Source organism: Pinus tabuliformis, chromosome 9, assembly GCF_031772625.1.
Source record: "Pinus tabuliformis cultivar Carrire ecotype Pingquan chromosome 9, CPIR1, whole genome shotgun sequence".
Classification (NCBI taxonomy): Eukaryota; Viridiplantae; Streptophyta; class Pinopsida; order Pinales; family Pinaceae; genus Pinus; species Pinus tabuliformis.
In genome coordinates, this window is record NC_142307.1 from 704,664,948 (window position 1) to 704,690,395 (window position 25,448).

At 34.3% G+C, this 25,448-nt stretch overlaps 1 pseudogene; it reads left to right on the plus strand.

Annotated features, from left to right (window-relative positions):
- The first annotated feature begins 1,978 nt into the window (after positions 1-1,978).
- Positions 1,979-13,778, plus strand: LOC149150626 (phenylcoumaran benzylic ether reductase PT1-like; annotated as a pseudogene).
- The last annotated feature ends 11,670 nt before the right edge of the window (positions 13,779-25,448 follow it).

Below are 25,448 nucleotides of genomic sequence, written 5' to 3' on the forward strand. Positions count from 1 at the left end.
ATTTAATGATGGACCACCTTTTTATGCTTAGGATCATTATAAAGAGTGTCACAATAATAAAACCAACCTCTTATCTTGTTTCATTGATATAAAAAAAATTGGCACAACTAATGGTACTAACCTACAAAGTTAGAAGTATCTTTTGTGTTGACAAATGTAGGAGAAAACTATTTTCAATTTTAAGAACATTAAAGGTTGGTTGGAAGAAATTAATTGTACTATAAGATTTTAGAAGGGTTGTCCCCTGTAGCCTATCCTTTTTGGCATATACTTCAGCAAGTTAGAGAGTTATTTCAAAGAGGAAAGTTGTGTTGGCTTGAATCTAGTTAGTTTAGTCATCATCCTCTTTCTTCTTTATATTGATGGTATTGTTATGATGACAAGAAATATCTTGGAATTTGTTTCATCATAAATACTGTAACAGATAAATGTAGAGTGACAAATTTATTATGCTCTTAAAAACAATTGTAAATCGATGGAACTTTGACTATGGAATAAGAAAAAATTTCTCTTTGAGATTCTAGTAATTCTATTTATTTTATATGATTATGAAGTTTGGGATGGTAACATATTTAAAAAATCATAGAAAAAATATAACAAATCTAAAATTATTTTATAATATATAATAAAAAAACTAAATCCAATACACTATATTATATATTTCTCATCAAATAACATATTTACAATTAGCCCCAAGAGTTAGCTCAATCGGTCGAATCAGTGCCTCGCCAATCGAGAGGACACAAGGTCAATTCCTGAAAGCTCTTGGGGTCAGGTCAGAGGGGTGTGAAGGGGGGTGTGATCCCCTTCAGGGTCAATCTACCCTAGTGTTGTACCGTGGACCTAGCGGTCAATCTACCCTAGTGTTGTATCCTGACATAGTGACTACCCAGTGACCATAGTGTTGTAGTGGCTACCCAGTAACCATGAATATTCATGAACCACACGTGAAAAAATAAATAAATAAAATATTTACAATTAGATATTTAACAAAAAAAAAACTAAAACTTCAAAATCCAATCAAAACCATCTATACTTTTAACCCAATTAATATAAGCACACTAAAATAATAAAAAATATCTTCTTCTTTTTTATACGATAAATACTACAACTACTCTTTTGATGTAGATTTATTTTATAAAGTGAAAGATACTTAGTGGATTTCTCATTAAAGGCTTTGTGTAATCATTATATGTTTTAGAATTTTTTACTATAATTTTGTTAATTATGGATTTAATATCTTGAGAAAATTTTTAAAGCATTTACATTATAGAGAATTCACAATTCAAACGAGGATTCTATCAAATGTCCCCAAATTCTGAACAAATTAAATTAAATTCGAAAATATACCCAAAAAAACAAAAACAAAAAACAAAAAACTTCCAAAATATATAACAAATATCCATAATATATAACAAATATTAAGACTCCATTAAACAGTGTAACATGATGATGGGTTCATCTGCGTATGGGCAACTTCTGATGGATTCGTCTGCGTATGGGCAACGTTCAGAGTGGCAACGTTTAGAGTTGCTAGTGTGACGGGATGATAAATTCCATGTGCGTATGGACAACGTTTAGAGTTGTAAAATAGGTGGTGCGGGATATTCCTACTGGGTTTGATGTGGATTCCTACTTTTAATATAGATTTCCATGTTGATTAGATACAATTTTTAAAGTTGCTGGGACCCATCGAATTGTAGGTGCCAGATATTAGCACTGATTTGACGTGGATTTTCAATAATAAATCATACACATCTAGCTGAGATTCCCATTAAATTGTTTAAATAATGTTCCGTGCGCATATTAGGGTAAAGATAAGATTCTCTATGATGATTTAAATTCGGTGGCCGTTGATATGCCTATGATTTGATGTGGACGTGTACATTCAAGCAAAAGTTGAAGTGGAAGTTTTAGAGGTCAGATCTTTATAAGAGTGGGGGCACTTCATGCTATTTAGTCGAGACCACTGTGCAACATGGTAAGCAACAAGAGCAGGATTCTGATGATTGGTGGAACAGAATTTATCTGTCGTCACTTTACCAAAGACAACCTTGCTGACGGCCATCCCACCTTCCTTCTCGTCGGAGAGTAGCTGCTTCTTCTAGTCCGGAGAAAGCCAAGCTAAACCTTCCATGCTTGCGGAGCTACTAAGATGCACGGGCATCTATAATTTCTCTTTGACCGAGAGGTCAAAACTTTTAAGATAATTTGTTGCAGTGGTTTTAGTTTAAGTTCGATTTGTCTTAAATGGGTCTTTAGATCTTATTTTCAAGGATCTAAACCGAATAATGTAATTTTTCTATATTATTTTTGATTGATTAATAAAACTGGAGTGGGATGGAGAGACTTTTTTTTATGTGTGGAAACTTTTGTTTGAGAATTTCAAATTCATTTAACTTGTTTTTCTGTAATTTGTTTTTGTTCTTACGGTTTTTTAAATCATGTATTAAACAGATCCGAGAGTTTACATACATATATGTATCCTTGTCAGAGTGTTACATGAAGAGCGGAAAAGGGCAAGAGTTGTTTAAGTGAGGAGTAGAGCCGAAGGAAGCAGCTGAGAGGAGAGGTCGGAAGAACATTGAAGCTCAAAGGAATCAGAAGATCGAATTTGAGTTTAAGCCGAGAGAAGCCAAGACTTCACTATTTTTTTCCTTTTTAGAGAAGTATGTCGAGTGTCGGAGTCGGGATCGTCTATTGACAGATCTCATAACGAAGAACCAAAACTTGGACATTGGAATCTCAGAACTTCATAACAGTGTAATTATTTAAAAGTTCTGAGACCCAAGACCATCACGTGATGATGACATAAAATATTTCTGTTCCGCGGACCTGTCAAGTGTTGTGGCGCAATTCCTTGTAACGGTGAGTGGGCCATATCAGAGGTCGGAACCTCGGAGGATCGTTTAAATTGAATTTAAGAAATTTTCCAATACCCGAGATCCCAAAGGCACGAAATCTGGAGACTCCGAGAAGCGAAGGTTCCGAGATCGTTAAGAGCTGAGGACCCGAGACTTGGAGAGGAGCAAGGATCCGAGATCTGAGATAAGAAAGCATCGACAATCCATTTGATCTGAGACCCGAGATCCAAGAAGCGCCAACGATGTTTTTGGCCCTATTTTATTAAATTATTCCACTGCACTTAAGTTTTCCACGTTGTTTTTAAGAGGGATTTTGATTGGGGAATTGGAGGAAGCGCCTACTAAGAGAAACCAACTTAGAGAGGGACTCATTTTAAGAAAATCATATCATAGTTAGATTTGCATCAAGTGGTATCAGAGCAGACCCTACATTTGTTTTAGGAACAAAAGGAAATCATGCCGCCTAGAGCTGTAAGAAGTGTTGGCCGAGGCAAAGCTAAAGGACAGAGACAAATACTAGTTGCTAACAGAGAAGTGCTCTGAGCAATGTGGAAATTAGAAGAATGAATGAAAATAATGGAGACTAGTCGACACCGAGAACCAGAAGCTGGACATGTGAGTTTTGAGGAGGAAGAAGCTTCAGAATAAAAAGAAGCGGTAGAAGAACCAATATAGGCTAAGATATTCAAAGCAGTTTTGGGATCTGTTATGAAACCCAAACCATATATGTTTTCTTACACTGGTAGCATGAATCCATAAGATCTTATCAACTCGATCACATAAATGGATAAATCATTCGAATATGAAGAAATGTATGAGGAGAAGAAGGTCAAGTTTGTAGTAACAAGGTTAATGGGATATACAACTCTATGGTGGGATGATGTGAAAACACAGAGAAGAATAAAGAACAAGCAAAAGATCAAGAGTTGGGATAGGATAGTAGCAAAGCTGAGAGGGAAGTTTCTACCAAAGGATTACTAGTTAACTTTGTTCAGGTATATGCAGAACCTCATAAAGAGAGGTATGACAATCATATAATACACAAAGGAGTTTTATAAGGTGAATATTAGAGCTAGATATGTGGAAGACTTTTCAAAGAACACTGCAGGTACGTAAATGAACTTAGATTGGATATCCAAGATGAAATTAGTGTACTATTCATAAGGACAATAGAGAAGGAAAACCAAATTGTTTTGAAAGCAAAGGAGAAGCCTGTAAGGAAACAAGCTAGCAGAGGTAATGGTGTTGTTAGAGGTAGAGGATAGCAGCATAACAGAGGAAGATCTACTGCACCGAAAGATGGGGCTAGTAGTTCTAGTCCACAACAACAACAAGAAGGAGTGTCCAGAGGCTGAATATCATTTTCCAGAGGACGAGAAAGAGGTAGGAGAGAGGTTTGTTGCTACAAGTGTGGCAAGCTTTATCATATGGCTTATGAATGTCAAGAGAATAGAGAACCAGACTAAAGGAACATTGTTGCAGCTCCAGTAGATGAATTTGAAGTAGATGTGGAGAAAGAAAAAAATGTGCTAGAGACAAGAGAAGCCATGATGATGAAGAAGGTGTTGATCAAGCAAGAGAAGGAAGTTGTAGAATCAGACCAGAGGAAAACATTATTTTGGACTATTTTCAAAATCTAGGGTAAGTGTTGTAAAGTAGTGATTGATAGTGGTAGTACAAACAACCTAATGTCCATAGAGGTTGTAGAAAAGTTGAATCTGAAAAAGAAGAAGAATCCAACACCCCATAAAGTGTCTTGATTGTAGAAGTGACAACAAATTTTGGTGAATAAGTAGTGTGACATAGAGCTACAAATTGGTAGTTACAAAGACAATATTTTATGTGATGTGATGTCGATGGATGTATGTCACATTTTGTTGGGAAGACCATGGTAGTCTGACATAAGTGTGGTGCATGGTGGTAAGAGAAATACTTATAGGTCTTAGAAGGATGACATCAACCATACTTTGTTTCCATTGCAGGAATATGGGAATTTTGGAGGTAGTGATTCAAAGGCATTACTTATGAGTGGAAAGGAATTTTTGCAGTAGTTGGAATTAGAGAAGGTAATTTTTTCTATTGTTTGCAAGCCTAGAGTAGTTCCTACTTCTAGTACTATTTCTAATTTTCTTGTAGAGATTCAAGAAATGCTAGAGGAATATCATGATATTGTGGTGGATGATCTACCAAGTGAGTTACCACTAATGAGGAGTATCAATCATTATATTGACTTGATATTAAGAGCAAGTTTTCCCAATAAAGCTGCCTACCGCATGACACCTACAGAGAATGGAGAAATCAAAAAGCAAGTGCATGAGTTGTTAGATAAGGGATTAATCAGAGAGAGCTTTAGTCCATGTGTTGTACCCATAATGTTGACTCCAAAGAAGGATGGTGGATGGCGCATGTGTATAGACTCCAGAGATTTAACCAAAATTACCATTAAGTATCATTTTCTCTTGCCACGTGTTGGATTGTTTAAGTGGTGCCAATTGGTTTTCTAAAATTTATTTGAAGAGTAGATACCATAAAATGAGAATGAGAGAGGGAGATGAGTGGAAGACTGCTTTTAAAACTAGTGAGGGTTTGCATGAATGGAAGGTAATGCCATTTGGTTCGTCCAATGCACCTAGTACTTTCTTGAGGTTGATGAATGAAGTGTTAAAGGAGTTTATAGGGAAATTTTTGGTTGTTTACCTGGATGAAATTCTAGTGTACAATCCATATAAGGAGGAGCATATGAGAAATTTGAGATATGTACTGAAGAAGTTACAACAAGAGAAGTTTCTTATGAATTTGAATAAATGTTCCTTTTTGAAGTTAAAGCTTGTATATCTAGGATTTGTGATTTCTACGGAAGGATCGAATATGGATCCAGGTAGAGTGAAAGCTATCCTTGAATGTACTTCTCCCAAAGGTGTTTTTGAAGTTAGAATTTTTCATGGTTTGGCAAGTTTTTACAGGAACTTTATCAGGAATTTCAGTAAGATGAGTGCACCAATTGTAAAGATAGTGAGGAAGAATTAACAACCATTTCAGTGGACTGATGAAGTTGAAAGAGTGTTTCAGATGTTGAAGAAGAAGATTAAAGAACAACCCGCATTGTTCTTCCAAATTTTAATAAATCTTTTCAAGTAAATACTGATGTGAATAATGATGCAATTGGAGCAGTACTTAGCTAGGGGGAAAAACCGATATCTTATTACAGTCAGAATTTGAACGACGCCAGAAGGAAGTACACAACCTATGACAAGAAGTTTTATGCAATGGTTCAAGCTCTTAAGAAGTGGAGGCATTCTTTGTTGTCTAGGGAATTTAGTTTGTATACAGATAATTGTGCTCTTTAGTATTTAATGCAGTAGCCTAAATTGAAACAGAAAGATATTAAATGGGTTGATTACCTACAAAGCTTTACATTTGTTTTGAAGCATATCAGTGATTAATCTAATAAAATTGCAGATGATTTGAGCAGGAGATGACTTTTGTTGCAGGAAAGTCAAATTCAAGTGTTGGGATTTGATTTTACGATAGTGGCCTGAAATATAAAAGCATAGAAAATATTAGTAGAGGGGAGAAAATTTTGAAGTTGGAGATCTAGTACTTGCACATTTGAGGAAAGAGAGATTCCCCAAGGTCTAGTAAAACAAGTTGAAGTTCAAAAAAACAAGACCCTACAAAATTTTGAAGAATTTTTCTACCAATGCTTATGAACTTGAACTACCACCTGGAATTGGAATTTACCTATTTTTAATATATCATATCAATGTAAGTATGAACCTGAAACATAACATCCAACCAGTGATCAGAAGCAACGACCAATACAATGGGAAAAATAGTTTCTAGTAACTAAACCTTTGCAATCAGAGAGGGTCTTAGACAAAAGATTGATCAAGAAGACTAGGGACAAATAGTACTTTGAGTACTTTGTTAAGTGGAAGAATATGCTAGTGACAGATGTAAACTAGATGACTACCACACTCATACAAAAAAGTGGAAAATCTATTAAAGAACTCATGGATAGGAGCCCATGAAATCTTTGTTCCTTGGGAGTATGATGCAGGGGCATTCGTAATTTCTCTTTGACCGAGAGGTGAAAACCTTTTACCAGAGGAGTTGGTTCCTTAATGTGTGGTTTGTTAAGCTAGGATTGTATTTAATTGGGCATGTAATTAATTAAAATAGACAATTTGTTGCAGTAGTTGTAGTTTTAGTTCAATTTCCTCCAAATGGGTCTTTAGATCCTATCTTCAAGGATCTAAACTGAATAATGTAATTCTTATATATTTACTTTGATTAATGAAAGTGGAGTGGGGTGGAGAGAGTTTTCTTTATGTGTGGAATTTTTTTCTTGAGAGCTCTAAGATCACTTAACGAGTCCTTTTGTAACATGTTTTTGTTCTTATAGTTCTTTAAGCCATGTATTTAATTAAACATACTTCAGAGTTCGTGTACATATATGTATCATCATCAGAGTGTTGTAGGGGGAGCAGAAAAGGGCGAGAGTTGTTTAAGTGAGGAGTAGAGCCAAAGGAGGGAGCTGAGAGGAGAGGCCAAAAGAACACTGAAGCTTAAAGGGATTGGAAGATCAAATCTGAGTTTAAGCTGAGAGAAGCCAACACATAGTCATTTTTTTTCATTTTTAGAGAAGTATATCAAGTGTCAGAGCCGGGATCGTTTATTGACACATCTCGTACCAGATAACTAGAGCTCAAACATTGTAATCTTAGAACTCATAACATTGTAATTATTTAAAAGTTCTGAGACCCAAGACTCTCACATGACGTTGACGGAAAATATTTATGTTCTGCAGACCTGTTAAGTGTTGTGGCACAATTCCTTATAATGATGAGTGGGCCATATTGGAGGTCAAAACCTCGGAGGATCGTTTAAATTGAATTTAACAAAAACATTGAGACCTGAGATCCCAAAGGCATGAAGTCTCGAGACTGTGAGAAGTGAAGGTTCCAAGATCGCTAAGAGCCGAGGACCCAAGACACGATAGGAGAAAGGATCCGAGATCCAATATCGGAAAGGGCTGAGAAGCCATTTGATTCAAGACCCTAGACTTGAGAAGTGCCAACAGTTTTTTTCCCTGTTTTATTAATTTTTTCCATTGCGCTTAAGTTTGTTGTCATGTTTTTAACAGGGATTTTGATCGAGGAGTTGGAGCAAGTGCCTACTAAGGGGAACCAACACAGAGAGTGACCGATTCTAAGCAAAATTTAGTTAGATTTACATCATAATATACTGCATGTAAGTTCTTCCACTAATTTTCTAATCTGCACTGATTATTTTCTTTGGTGGGTTTTGAGAATTGGTAAGGGTATACCGAACCTCTGACTTTCATTTCGAATTTCATTTTTATTTTCATGAGTATGCTTATTTCACCATTCCCTTCAATGGGTTATGAAGTGTGTTCTTTCCTTTTTTTCTATGGTGAGTTAGGGTTATTCCACATCTGTTATATGGTTGTCGAGTGAGGGTTGTTTTCATATTGGCCTTGATGTATTGATGTTAAAAATTAATAGGAAGTTTTTTAGTGTTACAAAGGAGTGGTTGGTACAACGGAATATTATGCCCTCCACCTGAACAAAAATCTGACCGGGGACACCTTTGGCCTCTTGTGATAAGGTTCAAGGAGTAGGCTCCAAGTCTCCTAGTGGTTGGGATGTTATCCCCTCCATTATGATTCAAATCCCACCAAGGACATCTTTGGCCCATTGTGATAAAACTGTGCTAAAACTCACGTACTAGGTTCCCCCCCCTCATCGACCCCTCATGATAACGCTCAAAGAGTAGGATCCTTGGTTCCTTGTGATAAGGCTTAAGTAGTAGGCTACCCTCATGGAGTTAGACATCTTTGGCCGCTTGTGATAAGGCTCAAGGAGTAGGCTCCAAGTCTCCTCGTGGTTGCAATGTTATCCGCTCCATCTTGTTTCAATTCCCACCAGAATATCTTTGGCCCCTTTTGATAAAATGAGTAAGCTCCCCACATATTTGTCCCCTTGTGATAAAGCTCCTAGTGGAGTCTACTCTTGCTAAGTCATAAATTCATGATATATTTAATTTACCTGTGATTAAATATATTTTTAATATTATATTACCAATAAATTATTTATTTACCAATATATATATGTGATAATCTAATTTTAAAATTAGAAATTAAATTAGATTTCCAAATATTTGTGAGAATTGGATTTTAAACAAATTCTTTAACTATAATATATAGTTCTTTATATCCAAATCACTCTTAAATGTGTGGAGTCCAAAATATATATAGATATATCCAAATCACTGTTAAATAATTAAGGAAAATCCCTCCCCACAAATATCTGGAAGCCCAATTTAATCTCTAACTAGGGTTAGATTATCACCTATTACTTACTTCTTTAACACCTAACAAAACAAAATGATAGATCCGCAGAAGGATCGTAGTATTGAAAATTATGAACAAATCAATTTTATTGGATAACATATATATAACAAAACAAAATAATAGATCCGCTAAAGGATCGTAGTATAGAACATTACGAACAAATGGGAAGGGATCTTCCGTAACTATATATATATAACTAACTTTTCTCAAATCCAAATCATTGGTGTTCGTAATGTTCAATACTACGATCCTTTAGTGGATCTATTATTTTGTTTTGTTATATATATGTTATCCACTAAATATGATTTGTTCGTAATTTTCAATACTACGATCCTTCTGCGGATCTATTATTTTGTTTTGTTGGGCTGCGACAATTGAGCGGTATATTTTTTTCTTTGTAACGAAATAATTTTGAGAATGGATCACGCGACTCTGATTGTACGTACTTCTAATTTAGAGTTAATGCGAACTACACTTTTAACTACATTGATGTTTGAGTTAAAAAAGAGAGCTTCGCAAAATTTCCTTTTTTTTCAATTTTGAAATAAATGTTTTAAAATAAATGGTGGATACTATTTTAAAAATCCATAAATAAGACTTAGGTCACTCTAATCACTCTGGACAATTGGACTCTAAAATATTCTTGAAATCAAGAATCAAATTAAATCCTGCAAAGATAAATGTAATTTGTTAATAGCAGTCCGTGAAAATAAATGTATTCGATTAATCGTAGAGAACGCAATGTTGGATTCAACAACTAACTATACTGGTCTCTATCATAAAATCTCCCATTTGTTAATTTTCTTGCTTGTTTGACAGACCGCGTAGGTAAGTTTTACTGATCATTCTCTTCCATCTTAAGGGATCTTTGGACTACTATGCAATTTGGTGTAGGCCATCAAGAAAGTGGACTTTGTTATCTCAGCTGTAGGGGATTTCCAGCATGCAAGTCAGATGAATATCATCAAGACCATTAAAGAAATTGGAAACATCAAGGCTAGTATTAAAAAGTAACATTAATAAATTTAATCAAGTCTATGTCAAGTTGTTACTTTTTCACTATTATTATTGATCATATTTAATAGGTTTTTGAAACACTGAGGTAAGAAGTAAAAATAATGTAAGTTGATCCAATCAAGCCTGTATATCAGATTGTTATTTTTCACAACTATTAATGATGATATTTACATGCCTTTTTGCTGGTATTACACACAGGTGTTTACCGTCCGAGTTTTCGTTTGAATTCGATAAATTTCATGATGCAATGGGACCTATAAAGTCCATACTTGAGGATACGGTAAAATTTCGCAGGGTCATTGAGGCAGAAGGGATCCCTTACACATATGTCAACTGCAACTGTTTTGCAGAGTATTTTGTGCCCTGTCTGGGGCAGCTGGACCTCATGGTTGGCATTACTCCACCAGCACCGTCCCCTCCAAGGGATAAAATTATCATATATGGAGATGGAAACTCCAGGGTAATGTTTACAATAACGCTAGATGAAATTTATTTGACTTTGTCTAGTGAGTAGCATCTATTAAGTATATTATTGTGTTAGGATATTAGTGGTTGTTTATCCATTCTGTAATGAATGACTGTATGCAACGCAGCTGTTTTTGTTAAGGAGGATGGTATTGCAACATATACCATTAAGATAGTGGATAACCCTAGAACACTAAACAAGTCTTTGTATTTCATGCTTCCGGCCAACACTTTGTCTGTGAATGAGCTTGTGGGTCTAGGGGAGAAGATGATCGGCAGAACTATGGAGAAGGATTATATTTCAGAGTAAGAGTTGCTCAAAAAGATGGCCGGTTGTGCTTTAAAGCCTTCTTCCTTTAGCAAGGCGAAATTAAATACTCTTTTAAAGGAATTTCATCTATTTATTGGATATTTTGTTTTTCTTTTGAAGTATATTCTATTGCAGATTTTGGTATTCAATATATCTGTATTAAAGTCAATTTTTAACTTTTCTTCAAATTTAATAAAATTTCATGATATAGTCCATTTTTAATTTAATTGGAAATTTAAATGATAAAATATGTTGAAAAATCGAGTAAATGTAAAGTAGGTAACTTTGTATCCTGGCTCTCCAATAACGCGAATCTGCAATCCAATTAAGATAAAAAATGGTTGAGGGAGTGTTATTGTGTTTGGTGACGGGCTTAAATCAAATATAGTTAAGAGAGTGTATCAAATAAGGTTTTGGTCATCAGCTTCAGTTTGAGAAGTCACTAATCTAGGTTGTGAAATGTTGTTTGTTGGAAATACAGATGCACAATCTGATGTTGAGAAGCATCATTTTTTTTGGGTTTCATTATTCTCACAAATTTTAACATTGGAATTAATGGTGTGGAGGCTAGTCAACCGTAACCTGATTGAGTCTTGAAATTTATTTTACATCTTAATATGATTGAAATTTTGCTATGTTAATATGATTGAAATTTTGCTATGTTAATTGAAATATAGATACTTCTTTTAAATTAAAAAAAAACCTATACAAAAACATATTTGTTTATAAAAAAATTTAAATGGACAACTATTTAATATAAATCTACGCTCATGTAAATTACACTACTATTAAAAAGCGCTTAAAACACTATGTCTACTGTTCTTTATCAAAGGTCATCCATAGAATAACAAAGATCATGCAGTGGCTATCTGTACTATGTTTTTGTATTGTGCTCTTCACCCACTATGCCTAACAATCTTTGCAAAGGTGCTCCTTAAAATTACAAAGGATTGTGCATCCCCTATGTATGTTGTCTTTTATAAATTGGGCTTTTAAATAACATTGTAAATTTTCATTCGAGTGCGTTTCTGGAAGTCACAAGGATTGTGCATTGGTATTGTTTTATGGTTTTATATTATTCTGCTATTTGAACGTGTTATAATTTTTTTTAAATGATTTATATATTTAATAAATATTAATAATTTGTTTTGGTGGTGTAGAGAGGAGTTAATGGGAAAATGTGTTGTTGAGGTATTTTTTATTTTGCAAAAAAAATTGATTCAAATCTGATTTATCTTTGTTATAATGAATTATAATAATTGTTATTATTAATTTAATTTTTTTATTATATATATTTTTAAAATTTATTTATATATTATAAATATTTTGAAATATTTGTAACAAAAATAAATATTATATATATATAATTTTTATTATTTATATAATTTTTAAAATCGTGTTTAAAATGGAGAATATTAGTAAAATTTTCAAAATATTTATGTTAAAATCAAATTATATTTTATTAATAATGTTTGTATTAAACTTTGTTATCCGGATGTTATTTGTTAAAAATGGAGAAATAAAAATGGTTGTACTCTTTGAAAAAATATTATAGTGTATTATGAATATTAATAATAATAATAAAATATGGGTTACACTTTTTATTAGATAATAATTATTATTTTATATATAGAATAATTAAAATTTTTATTATCTATATATTTTTTAAATAGTGAATATTTGTAAAAATTTTATATTAAAATCAAATTATATTTTTGTTAATAATGTTCGTATTGATTTTTATTTTTTATTTTTTTATTTTTTTGTTATTTTTTTTTCTTTTAAGTTATGCTAAATTTTATTACTGAAACATAATGGTACATTAAGGCTTTGGCCTTTGCATGTCCGTGCCATGGTTTAGGGTAGAAACTAGCAAAACAAGGTCTGGACTGCCCATAATGGGAAACCAGTCTAGTTCAAAAATAAAATTGCAGGTGTTATCTTGCTGCCCACACAGGGGAAACCAGCAATTACGCATAGTATTTAACCAAATTTTCAGAAAAAACAAAAAAATCATCAAAGTAACCATATGACAGCAAGTTTTCCTAAAAACCCTGAAAAAACCAGATATCATAGTTCCCGAAACATGAGACTCGAAGACACGTGGCAAGTTGTGTGGCCGGTCAGGTTTCACGCTGGCAAGTCAGGTGTTATGCAGCGGCGATGGGTGTTCCTCAACAACAAAACACTTGTATTCATCCATGGCGCCTTCTGCCTATTGCGTTGCTCCCATATCATCTTCCTGCTGCTCCGGGTGTTCCTCCACGACAAAACATCTGTAAGGATCTATGTCATCTTCTGCTTGATGGTCATGGTCCTTCCCCTCCTCAGTTTGCTTGTCCAAAGCAGTGTCTTGCTTCGCCCTTGCACAGTGTGTGCACCCTAGCTAGCTCAGCACTAGTATGGCGTCCACCATCTATGGTTGGCTCCTCCTCGTGGAAGGTAATGGATATGGTGGCGGTGATGATGGGTTGGTTTAGGGAACATCAGTAGATGAATTGGGCTGAGCGGAGGGGCGGCTGTGGACTTGAGGGAATTTCACTAGGTGGCAAGTCAGAATGTGTCGGTTGGAGGCGGAGAGGTTGTGAGTGGCCTATGCCACTGCGAGTATTTGGGTAATGGTCTGAAGGCAGTTGAGCCCAAGGGGAGGAGGTGTCAGAGGTCAGAGACAGAGGAGAGCGGGACAATTTGCCTCTGCTGCCCCCTCTTTGACTACGCATTCTATGGCAAGTTCTGGGCATATTGACACTAGGGGTAGGAGGATGTCTGCAGGGAGATGACTCAGAGTGATGAGAAGGTGCAGCAGGTTCAAAGTTCGGCTCAGAGGAAGGATTAGCTGCAGACGCGGGGTTGAAGATGAAATTGCAGACCATGCTTTGAGTAAAATGAAAGCTCGGGCCGAGATTAATGCAGCTAAGGATGCTGTAGCGTCTGCCCGTAGTAGTGCGAGAGCTTGGTCCTGCTGCTGCCAAAGGACATTGGCATTGAAAAGGCAGGGGATTAGAGACTGGGGTGGTGGAGTTAATATTACCAGAAGTTATCATTAAGCCGAGCCGAGGTGGGTAGATGCAGGCAGTTTGAAGATAGTGCCGGCTTAATTGCCATTTATGGCCAATGTTACTACATTTTATGGATTGATGTGCAGGATTACAGAGGGCCATGTGGCAAGGCCACTTGCCGTCCCGTTCTGCTGCCAACCTATTAACTATGATGTGCACCTGCATCTGGGACGTATTGAATTTTTTTATTTACATATTTTTTTGTTAAAAAATGGAGTAATAAATAATCTTGTACTATTTTTTTTTTAATATTAGAGTGTATTATGAATATTAATAATAAAAAAATTAGGGCATATATCTTATATTTTGTTTGTGGAGTAAAATTAGTCTAGATTCATCTTAACTACGGATTTACCAAAGGTAGAGATGGATCAAATCTCTTGAGATGTAAATATCTTAAGATGTAAAAAGGTTTGATCCTTCTGTGAGTTTGGTAGATCGGAGTTGATATGGATCTAGGCCCGTTATATTTTATATTAATTATTTTAATGGACCGTGCACATAATTTGTATAATAAATTTACCACTGTGTTAAATTTTGATAGTTAAATTTAACTACCTACATTAATATTAATTATTTTTTATTAATCTTAATTGATTTTAAAAATATTAGTAAATTATGATTTTTTAATTTCTATTAAATTAAATAGTATATATAAATATCACTTGAGTCTATAAGTGACTAAACAATTCATTTTTATTTGATTTTGTCAAGGAGTTGTCTATATGTGAGAGAAATTTTGGAGTTTTTTATGATTAGAATCAGTAGAAAATTTTGTGAAATCTTAATTTGTGTTGTTTAAATAGATTTTTTGACTACATATATGGATTCAATGCCCTCAAAAGCCCCTAGAGAACTTGTGGTTCTCTTGTGATTTCAATGAATTCTCTTTGGATTCTAGAAAAAAATAAATTTAAAAATAAACCATAAAACTTTTCAAAAAATTTCATATATACACAATGCTTAGTATTAAAATAGCTCTTGAGAAAAATGTCATAACCCATGATTTTGTACTTTATATTTAATTAATATATTATTTTTTCCCATAATTTTGTTAAAACACATGATTTTATACTTTATATTTATCAAATTTATTTATTAAATTTTCCAGGATAAAAATAAGTAATTATTAAACAAAATTATTTAACATTCATTTACCTTTTATATTTATATATATATTAATTTTACATATAAAACCCATATTTAAATTTGTTTTATTTTTTCGTTATAATGCTCACTAATTTTCTTACATGATACTACCCATCTTACGGATACTGGCTATACAGCGCCGCTCGGTCAAATGAATGGTAAGCCATACAAAGGTATTTTTAAAATTATGAATATGTTTGGGACTTATTTTAAGTGTATATGATAAATTTATATCAAAGGTTTATAGTTATTTACTTTTAGTTATTATAATTTTAATGCTTATGGTTAGGGTTACTATAATTTTTTAAAAATATTTGTTAATATTAAATCAAAAGGATTTGATTCATTTCAAAAATAAAAGAGTTAGTGAAATAAGATGGGTAATTTTGTAATAATGCTTTATGCAATAAAATGTTTACGATAACAATAAGAAATAATAACAATATAGCTATTTTTAAGACTATTTCTGCATATTCACGAAATTGGAGAACAACTCATTTTCTAAAGTGGTGATGGCAACATCATTCTTTGAGTACTAAATATTTTAATTATTAAAATGTGTTAGGAGAAGTTTATTGCATTTTTCTATTAGATATTTAGAAATTTAAGTGTGGATTAAAATTAATTTGGTTTAATGTGTTTTATGGTATAATTTTTTTTCAATTTTTTGTTTTTTTTCTTTTACATTGTTATATACGTAGTTATGTTATGTTATAATTATAATATGTTTACAAATAGAGTGATCTCAGGATTTTATTTTTTTCTTTATATTAATAATTATTAATCGAAGGGTTAATATTTAATTGGTTTATGATTTCTATTTAAAGATCATAAGGCTGTTTTTGCTAATGAATAATTGTGAGAAACTCTCTTATGTATTAAAAAAAGGGACTTTTGTGCTAGTAAATTCCCTCACATGGCTGCGTTGGCTAGGGACATGGACTATTTTAACCATACCAAAACATAAAAATTTATGATCTTTAATCTAGTTGTGTGAGTGGATTATTACGATGTTCATCTTGTATAAAATACCTTGTTTCTTAGAAATGGTATCAAAGCTAGTTTAAAAAGTTACTTCCACTATTGATTAAGATCTTGAACCTAGCAAATGATTTTTGAGTTTTGAATTTTTTTGTGCATTTATGAGCTACGTGGACTATTCCACTATGTTTGAAATATTGCTTTCAATTAGAAATGATTTCTATTTCACCCCATAAGTTTTATGTTTGAACAAGATACAACCTTTTTCTTTTTTCATATACAAAATTATAAGTGTAAATACACATCTTAGCACATCTTTTCATAGAGGAAATATTTTGGTTTTCTATTTCTACTCCTTTATGCTATTTGTTTTGTTTTCAATGTGATCTTGATGTATTGAAAATAATGGAAAGTGTTTTCTTATTTCCATATGCTTTTTCTCGGCAAGCCCTTCATAAAGCATAAATACAAAGGAAACTTTGGTTTTTGGGCTAAACTAACCAAAGATCTAATGTATTATTGTTCATATTTGGAAAAATTTTGTTTGAAAATTAATTTAGGTTTGTATGTGGTCATATTGAATTTTTTTGCTTTAAGATAAGAATGTACTTTAAGGAAAATAATATTAAAAATGCTTTATCATTTACTAAAGTTTTTATATATTTTTCATGAGCTCACTTGGTTGAAAATTACTTTAGTTAGGAAGAAGTCTTGAGTTCATGTCTTTATTTCTTTGATGTGATGTCATTTTTTCTTTTCTTTTATAAAAATTCATAAAACCTTCAGTTATTTTATAACTTTAATGTAAAATGTATTTCACATAAATTATAAAAGTGAATCAATATAAAGTAGTATTAATCTTCTTTATTTTAGTTACATTTTGCATACAACTTGAATTTATAAAATAATTTCATTATAAAGTGATTCTCACATGTTCTATAAAAGTGGGTAACTTAACAAGTATCTTATTTGTAAAATTGATCTTATAGGAAAATTTAGAGAAGAAAATGGATATTATTTTTACTCAATGAACTCATTATTCATCCATCGCCACGAGGGTAAATGTTTTCCTAGCATGTGGTTCTTTTCTCACATTTTATGCCCTTTATTAAGAAATGACATAACTTTCACATTTGAAGTATGTTTCAAATGATGTTTTGTTTGAAACAACCTGTTTTTCAATAGCTTTATGTCCAAATAGTTAGTTTTAGCTTGTAAATCCATATTAGTTGAATATTTTAATATGGTTATGCTAAATGATATTTTTCTTCCTAGTACTAACTTGTATGGGCGCAGTTTCATTAGTTTGTGCATGTTGTGCTTACTGTTATTCCTGTTCCCACTGCAACTTCTTCTCTTGTTAGTGCAACTCCTATTCCTATTTGAGTTGCCGCTATTTAGCACCTGCAACTCCTTCTCTATTTCTCTCTCTTCCTTCGCGCGATCCTCTTGTTGCGCCGTCACCTCATAGCCTTGCTCTCCAAAGCTTCTTTCATCACAAGTGGATCTACTTGAGCTTGCAACTTTGTTCGCCTTTGCATTGTCAAGAACCTTCCTCTTGCATTTGTCGCATGCAGGTGTGCTACCTTTTTCTACTACTGATGGTGCTACTTGATGTGATGCCTCTGCCATTTCATCTTGATATCCTTGTCCATGAACAACTTGATGTCTTCATAGATAGGCAAGTTCATAGACCCTTGATTGACTGCATCCCCATTTGTGCTCTGAACAATTCCTTTGACTCTGCTCTCCTAGAAGCCAGTGTACCTGTGCTATTGAGAGGCAGATGAACACGTGTGATACCTGGAGACATAGCAACACTCATGAAAAGAAATCTATCAGTCGAAATCAAACCAAGCTGAAGGACTAGCACACAACATACTTGTGTGTCTATCTATGAAGATTGCACAATTTTCACCCGGACGTTGGGACACTGACTGCCAAAATTGCGAAAGCCACAGTTTGGGCTGTCAGGAGGCGGACTGACCGCTAGAACTGCACAATTCACAATCCAGCTTGGCTTGCTGAGGACTGAAACTGCATAATGCACAATTTTAGTCAGTAGTGACATGAAAACCAGCAAATTGCATTGCCCAGTTTCTGGGGCCAGTAAGGCATTGCCTCCCAAAATTGCACAATTCAAGCTTGGAGGTCAGTGTTGGGCCAGACTTGCATAATTTTTGGAGGGAACCTAGAGCATTCACTTCCATAAATGTGCAATGCTAGCCAGGTAAGGCAAGGTCCGGGCTGAGGCAACCAAAACCCGTCGACGGGCAACTGAAAACATGAGAAGTCTGATTGCATTGTGAAACTGAGTGAAAAAAGAGTGAATGATCATTCATCCAAACAACAAGTGCAGGATTCAGAAAATGAGAAAACATACATGTGTGTGAAACGGGTTGCCGCAACAGCGACCGTTGGTAAAAAATAGTCTCATTCGTGCGACAACAATGAGATGGACACGAAAACTAAAACAGTGCTTCTACAAGCTAACATACATCAAAACAACATCAAGCGCTCATTGAAATGAAGAAGACAAAACTCACCCAAAGAGAAACACAAAAAGTGACAGAAATACAACACAATACATGAAAAGAAGACTTACCCTGAAATAGCTAAGATGAAAGTATCGAATACACCTAGATTCAATGTGGGAAGTCAGAGATACAAGGTTGATGTGAGGAATGAGCTTTGCAGTGTTTGATTGATGAGTTTTGATAATATCGAGGTTATAACACGCATGCCACAAATCTAGGAAAAAGTTACACTTGGCAAGAGGTTTCTAAAATGAGATTTGCGTGTAACCTCCAGCTGCTAAGAATATATCCCTAGATCTATGGATGCCTTTTGCATGCTGCCTTTTGCTATTTCAGGAAGAGAAGCCTGTGAATGCAAATAAATTTTGCTCGGTCCTGGAGGGAACCAGTCAACCTGAAGGCACGTGCAACAACATGCTTGACTGAGAGAGAGATTTGTGTAATTTCTGAGAGGAACTGGGCTGACTGTCCTAGAGGGATTGCACAATTTTTGCAAGGAGTAGGTGATTGCTGCCCATAATTGCACAATTTCTGGTATGAGCAGGTGACTGCTGCCTAGAATTACGCAATTTCCTGGAGGAGCTGGGCTACTAACCTGATTGCGCATTTTTTCCAAGTAAGCATGTCTAACTGCTCTGTGAAATTTTGGAGCTCAGGAATCTTCCCAATTGATTTTCACAATTTCGGGCTGAGCTGCAATGTTGGGCTAGATTGTGCAATTTTCCCAAGGAAGACTGTCTGACTGCATTGCACAAGTTTTGAGCCCAACAGGTTGCCCAACAGATTTGCATAATTTCTAGTAGGAAGGCTAGATCCCCTCTAAAATTGCACAATTTTATTAGGGAGTTGCTCAACCTTTTACTAGCCCAAGTCCGGAGTGACAGCCTGTGAGGGGAGTGAAGCAAACTAAGATGCGTAGGCTAGCAAGCTGCTGAAAAACCAATGAAGCCTATGTACTTGGCAGTGCAAGACATGCTGTTAGGATGGTTGGTAGCGAGGCTCCAAAACGAAGCTAAGGCAAAATTTTGGAGGGTGGTTGTAGCCGCTACAATAGTAAGGTAAGGAGATAAATCATTAATATCAATAGATCCTTACCCATCTCCAACAGACAATAAGAAGTCCAAAAAATTATTAAGCACAACCCCTCCTTAGTCACTCAAAGAAAAAATGAGGCTATGATCACTAAAATTTATTTGAAGAAGTGGAAACAATTGAGGCAATGCCAGGAAAAAATCCTCTGGACCATATAGCTTCATAATAAAATTATTGCATATCTCTTAGCTCATAATGGGTCACGATGTTAGGTTGGAAATGGAGGAATCTAAGTAGACACAATCTATCTTGAAATCCTTATATACAACCTTTCTCATGTTGGTGCTAATGAATGATAAAGTGCAAGACTTGAAAGGATACAAAACCATTACTCTCCGCATTAATGGCATATATAAGGTCATCACTAAAATCATAGCCAAAAGGCTTAGACCTCTCCTTCCAAATATCCTCTCTTTAGTGTAAACAAGTTATGTCAAAGCTCGCCAGATGCTAGATGGCATCATGGTTTCCCATGAAACCATACACTCTCTGTAACTGTAAAAAGACTAGATTTCTCAAAATCTTTTGACAAGCTAAAATGGAAATAACTCTTTAGCATTCATGGAGCTTTTGGATTTAATCAAGGATGGATAAATTGGAATAGTAAGTTTTTACCAAAAACCTTCTTTTCCATTCTAGTTAATGTCTCTTCTACCTATCCATTCAAATCCTCTTGAGGTATTCGACAGGGAGACCCAATCTCACCTTTCGTTTTCACACTAGTAGTAAAAGGTTTGGGGAGAGATCTCAAAGTGGCGGATTCAAAGAATAAACTAAAATATCTATCTCTATTTAGAGAATATCTCCCATTAACTCATCAATAATTTTTTGATGATATCATGGGCATGGGAACTCCCACCATTCATGAAGTTAGAGAGTTCATGTAAAATTTGAAAGAGTTTTCTTAGGCTTCAGGCATGGAAATAAATAAGACCAAGTCCCAAGTATTCTTTTTTAATACTCCACTCTTTGTTTAGAGGCATATCGCAAGAATCCCAGGGTTCCAAATAAGAAAGCTCCCCTTGAAGTACCTGGGTGCACCATCAAGAGATAACTCCCTCAAATGGAGCCTGTGGGAGGGACTATTATCTAAACTCAATAACACCATAGAGGTTGGGATTTTACTTCACTCAATGTTGTTTAGATTTTGTTTCTTCTAAAAGTGATGCTCCAAGTCCTCCCCATCAGGGAAAATTTTAAGGATGGAAATTTATCTTAAAGTTCAGAAACCTTGGCGAATATCACAAGTCAATAATATGAAATATATAAAATGTTTGAAAATATTTTTGCAAAAATATCCAATTTTATAATAATTTTATATAGTCTCTATATAAAAATTTCATGATTCTTAAGGAAAAATAATTTTATACAATAAAATTTGGGTTAATCAGTTTTTGAAAAAAATGGAAATTAGCGAATCTTTTTTTTGGGAAAAGCATACAAAATTAGCACACTCGCGAATATTAGCCCCTAAAATTTCCCCTACTCCCCATTTACATATTTTTGATACTCATGGGATTGACCTCGATCCTACATGGGCTTTGTTGAATACAATTTTCCTTCATCTAGGTAGGTTACAACTTGGATAAAAAAATGGTCCTTAGTTTCTTGGGAAAAACTTTGTTGGAAGAAACTAAAAGGAGGATTGGGCTTGCGCAATCCCACTATAATGGCAACTGTCTTGGGAGAATAAACATGGTGGAGGTGGATATAAGAAGAATGAGATCCCCATAAATTCTTGTGGCATCAAAAATATGCTCTCCGTGTGCCTTGAGAACACCTTATCTGAATGTAATCTACATTTCTGGTTCGTCCATATGGTCTCCAGCTAAAAAAGGAAAGCACTTAATTCAACAACAATTCTTTTGGAAGGTCGTGGAGGCGGCGTAGTGGTAAAGTCGGCCTCGTCATGATGGACCGGTCTTGTGTTCGATCCCGACCAAGGTCGTAGCTCGTCGTGCGAGTAGTTAGTCTAAACCGGGCCAAGCCCACTACCTTTTTCCCACGGGGATTTGGATTGACGGTGAATGGGTGTGCTGTTAAGGCACTCCTTGCAATAGGTCACCGGTTTAAATCCCCCGTGGGTACTTAGGTTAGTCTTAACTAGAAAAATAATAAAAAATAAAAAATAAAAAATTCTTTTGGAAGTCAAATATGGTTGTACTACTCTATTTTGGGATGAATCATGGTAAAAATTACCTAAATGCCATGATCAACAATAATTGGACAATATGCGGATGTAGATGACTTCCCACGGATTAACAAAACTTCCTGATTATTGGATCCACTCAAATATTAGTTAGAAATGGAGATAGTGGCTAGGATCATAATATTGGAATCCCAAGCTAGAGGGAAAATCATGGCAATAGTTCTCGTGTCATCTCCAAAAAATATGAATCCCCTACTCCTCCAAACTGGACAAGCTTCGATGGTGCTATACTTCAAAAGGTTCTTTTTTCATACATGAAGTATATCATCTAGAAGTACGGCATTAACAAATACCAATTGATGAGATATGGATCATAATTTCATAGAAAAACACATGGACAAAAATATCCTTCTTTCTGTGGCTCCTGATTCAAAACGAGACCCTTACGTGGGACAACATATGAAAGTGAAACTACTAGGGACCTTCTAGATGCTCCCTCTATCTTCTCAACCTGGAAAGTATTGGGAATTTATTTTCTCTAGAAGAAATCTAAAGTGTTTGAAAAATTCAAAGAGTTGAAGGCTCTTTTGGAAAATTAGATAAAAAATAAATTAAGGTGCTAAGGATAGAAATTGGTGAAGAATTCTACATAAATTAAATCAAATAAGTATGTAAGAAGTTTGGTATAACGTGGAAAAAGAATGCCCTATACACACCTTTGTGGAATGGAATTGTAAAAGGGATTAATAGGATTTTAATGGAGAAAGAAAGGAGCATGTTTAATGGTGTTAGGTTATGATAGGAATTTTCAGTAGAGGTAGTGGATATTGTGTGTTGGTTGGTAGAAACATAACCCTCATCAATGTTGGATGATAAGACTGCACATGAGGTATGGAATGGTAAGAAACCTTCTCTTAAAAAAAATATATTATTTGGTTGTGATGGTTATGTGCATGTTCCAAAGGAGAATAGGAGTAATCTAGATAAGAAAGTTGAAAAGTGTATCTCTATTAGATATAAAGATGGTTTAAAATGTTATAAGCTTTGGAACCAAAAAAAATAAGAAGGTAGTGTACAATTGAGGAGTAGTATTTAGAAAACTGAAATATGTTGTTGAATAGGAAATCCTTCCAAGGGAGAAAGAACCATAAAATATAGAGTTTAGATTGAATGATGATTAATTAGACTCTACAAAGGAAGAAGAACCACAAACACTAGTATTAAGGAGATTAGTTTGGGAAAGAATATAGCTAGAAAGGTATAATCCACCTAATTTCTATTAATGGTGACCCTAAAACTATTAGAGAGGTCATGAATTTAGAGGGTGGTAAACAATGGAAAAAGGCCATGATTGAAGAAACAGAATCTTTAGGGAAAAAATATGCTTGTGATCTAGTGGAGTTTCTAGTTGGAAGAAGTCCCATTGGATACAAATGGGTATTTAAGAAGAAGTTGAATGCAAAAGCTAGAGTGGATGAATACAAAGATTGATTAGTAGAAAAACGTTATTTCCAGGTAGAGGCAATTTAATTTAGTGATATTTTTTTCTCCTCTCACCAAGTTAACTTACATTATATTTCTTTTATCTGTTGTTGCTACTTTTGATTTTGAAGTAGAATAGATGGATGTGAAGACATAATTCCTACATGGGGATCTAGAAGAAGAAAAAAGGGTTTTCAATTATTTGCATGACACTGTTGGTTATGGATTGTGCTACTAAGGAAGACTAGGATTAGACAATATTAGATATACATGGCTTTATTGATGTAGACTAGGTAGGAGATATAGATCATAGAAGATATACAAGTGATTATTTTCTATTTGGATTAGAAATATGTTGGATGAGAAAGAGATAGCATATGGCGGCTCTCTCAACATTACAGTTGAATACATTCTAGCCACTCATGCAATCAAGGAAGTAGCATTGTTGTATAAATTGTGTTGGTATAGTGAGCTATGATGATAGATTTTGATAGTTAGAGTGTGATCTTGCAAGTGAAGAACCTAGTATATCATTATAAGACAAAGCATATTGTTGTTTAATATCACTTTGTGAGAGATATGGTTTAATAAAAGAAGGTGTTATTGGTGAAGGTTGACAATTTGAAGAATGTTTCATATTCATTAATAAAATATGTGAGGACTAAGAAGTCCTCTTTATTTAGAGAAATAATGAGCATTATTACAATAGATTGATGATCATATAATACTACAACCCCCTGTTTGTAAAGAAAACAAGTGGGAGAATGTTGATTATGTGTTATATTCTTTGCACGATTATCATGAAGTGCTATAAATTGTGTTAAGTGTAGTGAGGGGATGGAAACACCATGATTTTTTTGGGATGGTTTTTTTTGTGTTTTTTTTGGTGGTTTTCAGCACAATGCTTTTGCCTTTGGTGGTTTTATGTCACATGGCAGTTTTTCCAATGGTTTTTTAGTTTCAATTATAACTATGATTTTATTTTTAATCCATGGTCAATCAATTGACAACATATGGATGATACAATACATACATACATACATACATATAGTACTAAAGAATATATTGAAAAATATTTCTATTTTTCATAGTTTTTGGTTTCTAAGATAAAATCTCTATATTAAATAATTTATTTTCCATAACAACTTTTAATAAGGCCCTTCATGTAGCTGGTTTAATTCTTTATTTAGTGACCCACAATGTAATGCTCACGGTAGATTTGATGGATGAATCAAACAAGATGTTTTAAATGTACATTAAATAGGGAAATAAAAGATCCGAGGGTGCCATTCCCAGACAAAAATAGTAAGAAAAATCAAGAAGAAAATTGTAGTGATACCATAGGACCTTATGTTTTCCATGGAAATATCAATAGTTATTCCCAATGGATGTTTGGTAGCGAGTTGTCACTCTCCCCACACATCAACACCTGGGAAAATGATGGATGATCCATGGGAATGTAGAGTAGAGAAGGACTTATGTGAGCCTGAAGGGTGACTATGGAAAGTGAGAGGAGACTTAGGAATGCATGTGTATAGAACCATGAGGGTGTGCCCAAAGCTAGACTCTTTCCCATGGTAGCTTGGAGAAGCATAATGAAACCATACAAAGAAGTATTTATTTATGAATGTAAACTTATTTTTGAATAAATACTACATTTTGGAATTGAAACTCTTTAAAATGAAATAAATATTATGCGGTAGAGATTATAACCAACACCAAAAGAAAAAAGGCATGTATTGAGTACTTGGTAGGAATAAATTTTTAAGGATGAAGAGCATTGACCTTACATGGGTATATAATGTAATGAGGAAAATGTATAGATAAAGGGGAAGGGGAATGTAACACCCCAATATGAACCTTGTATGTAATTGTACACATTTTTATTAGGCTAGTGATCTAGGTTATGTTGGGCATTTTTTTTTTTTTTTATGTTATTAAGGCCTGTGTGCCTATGTGTGGATGTG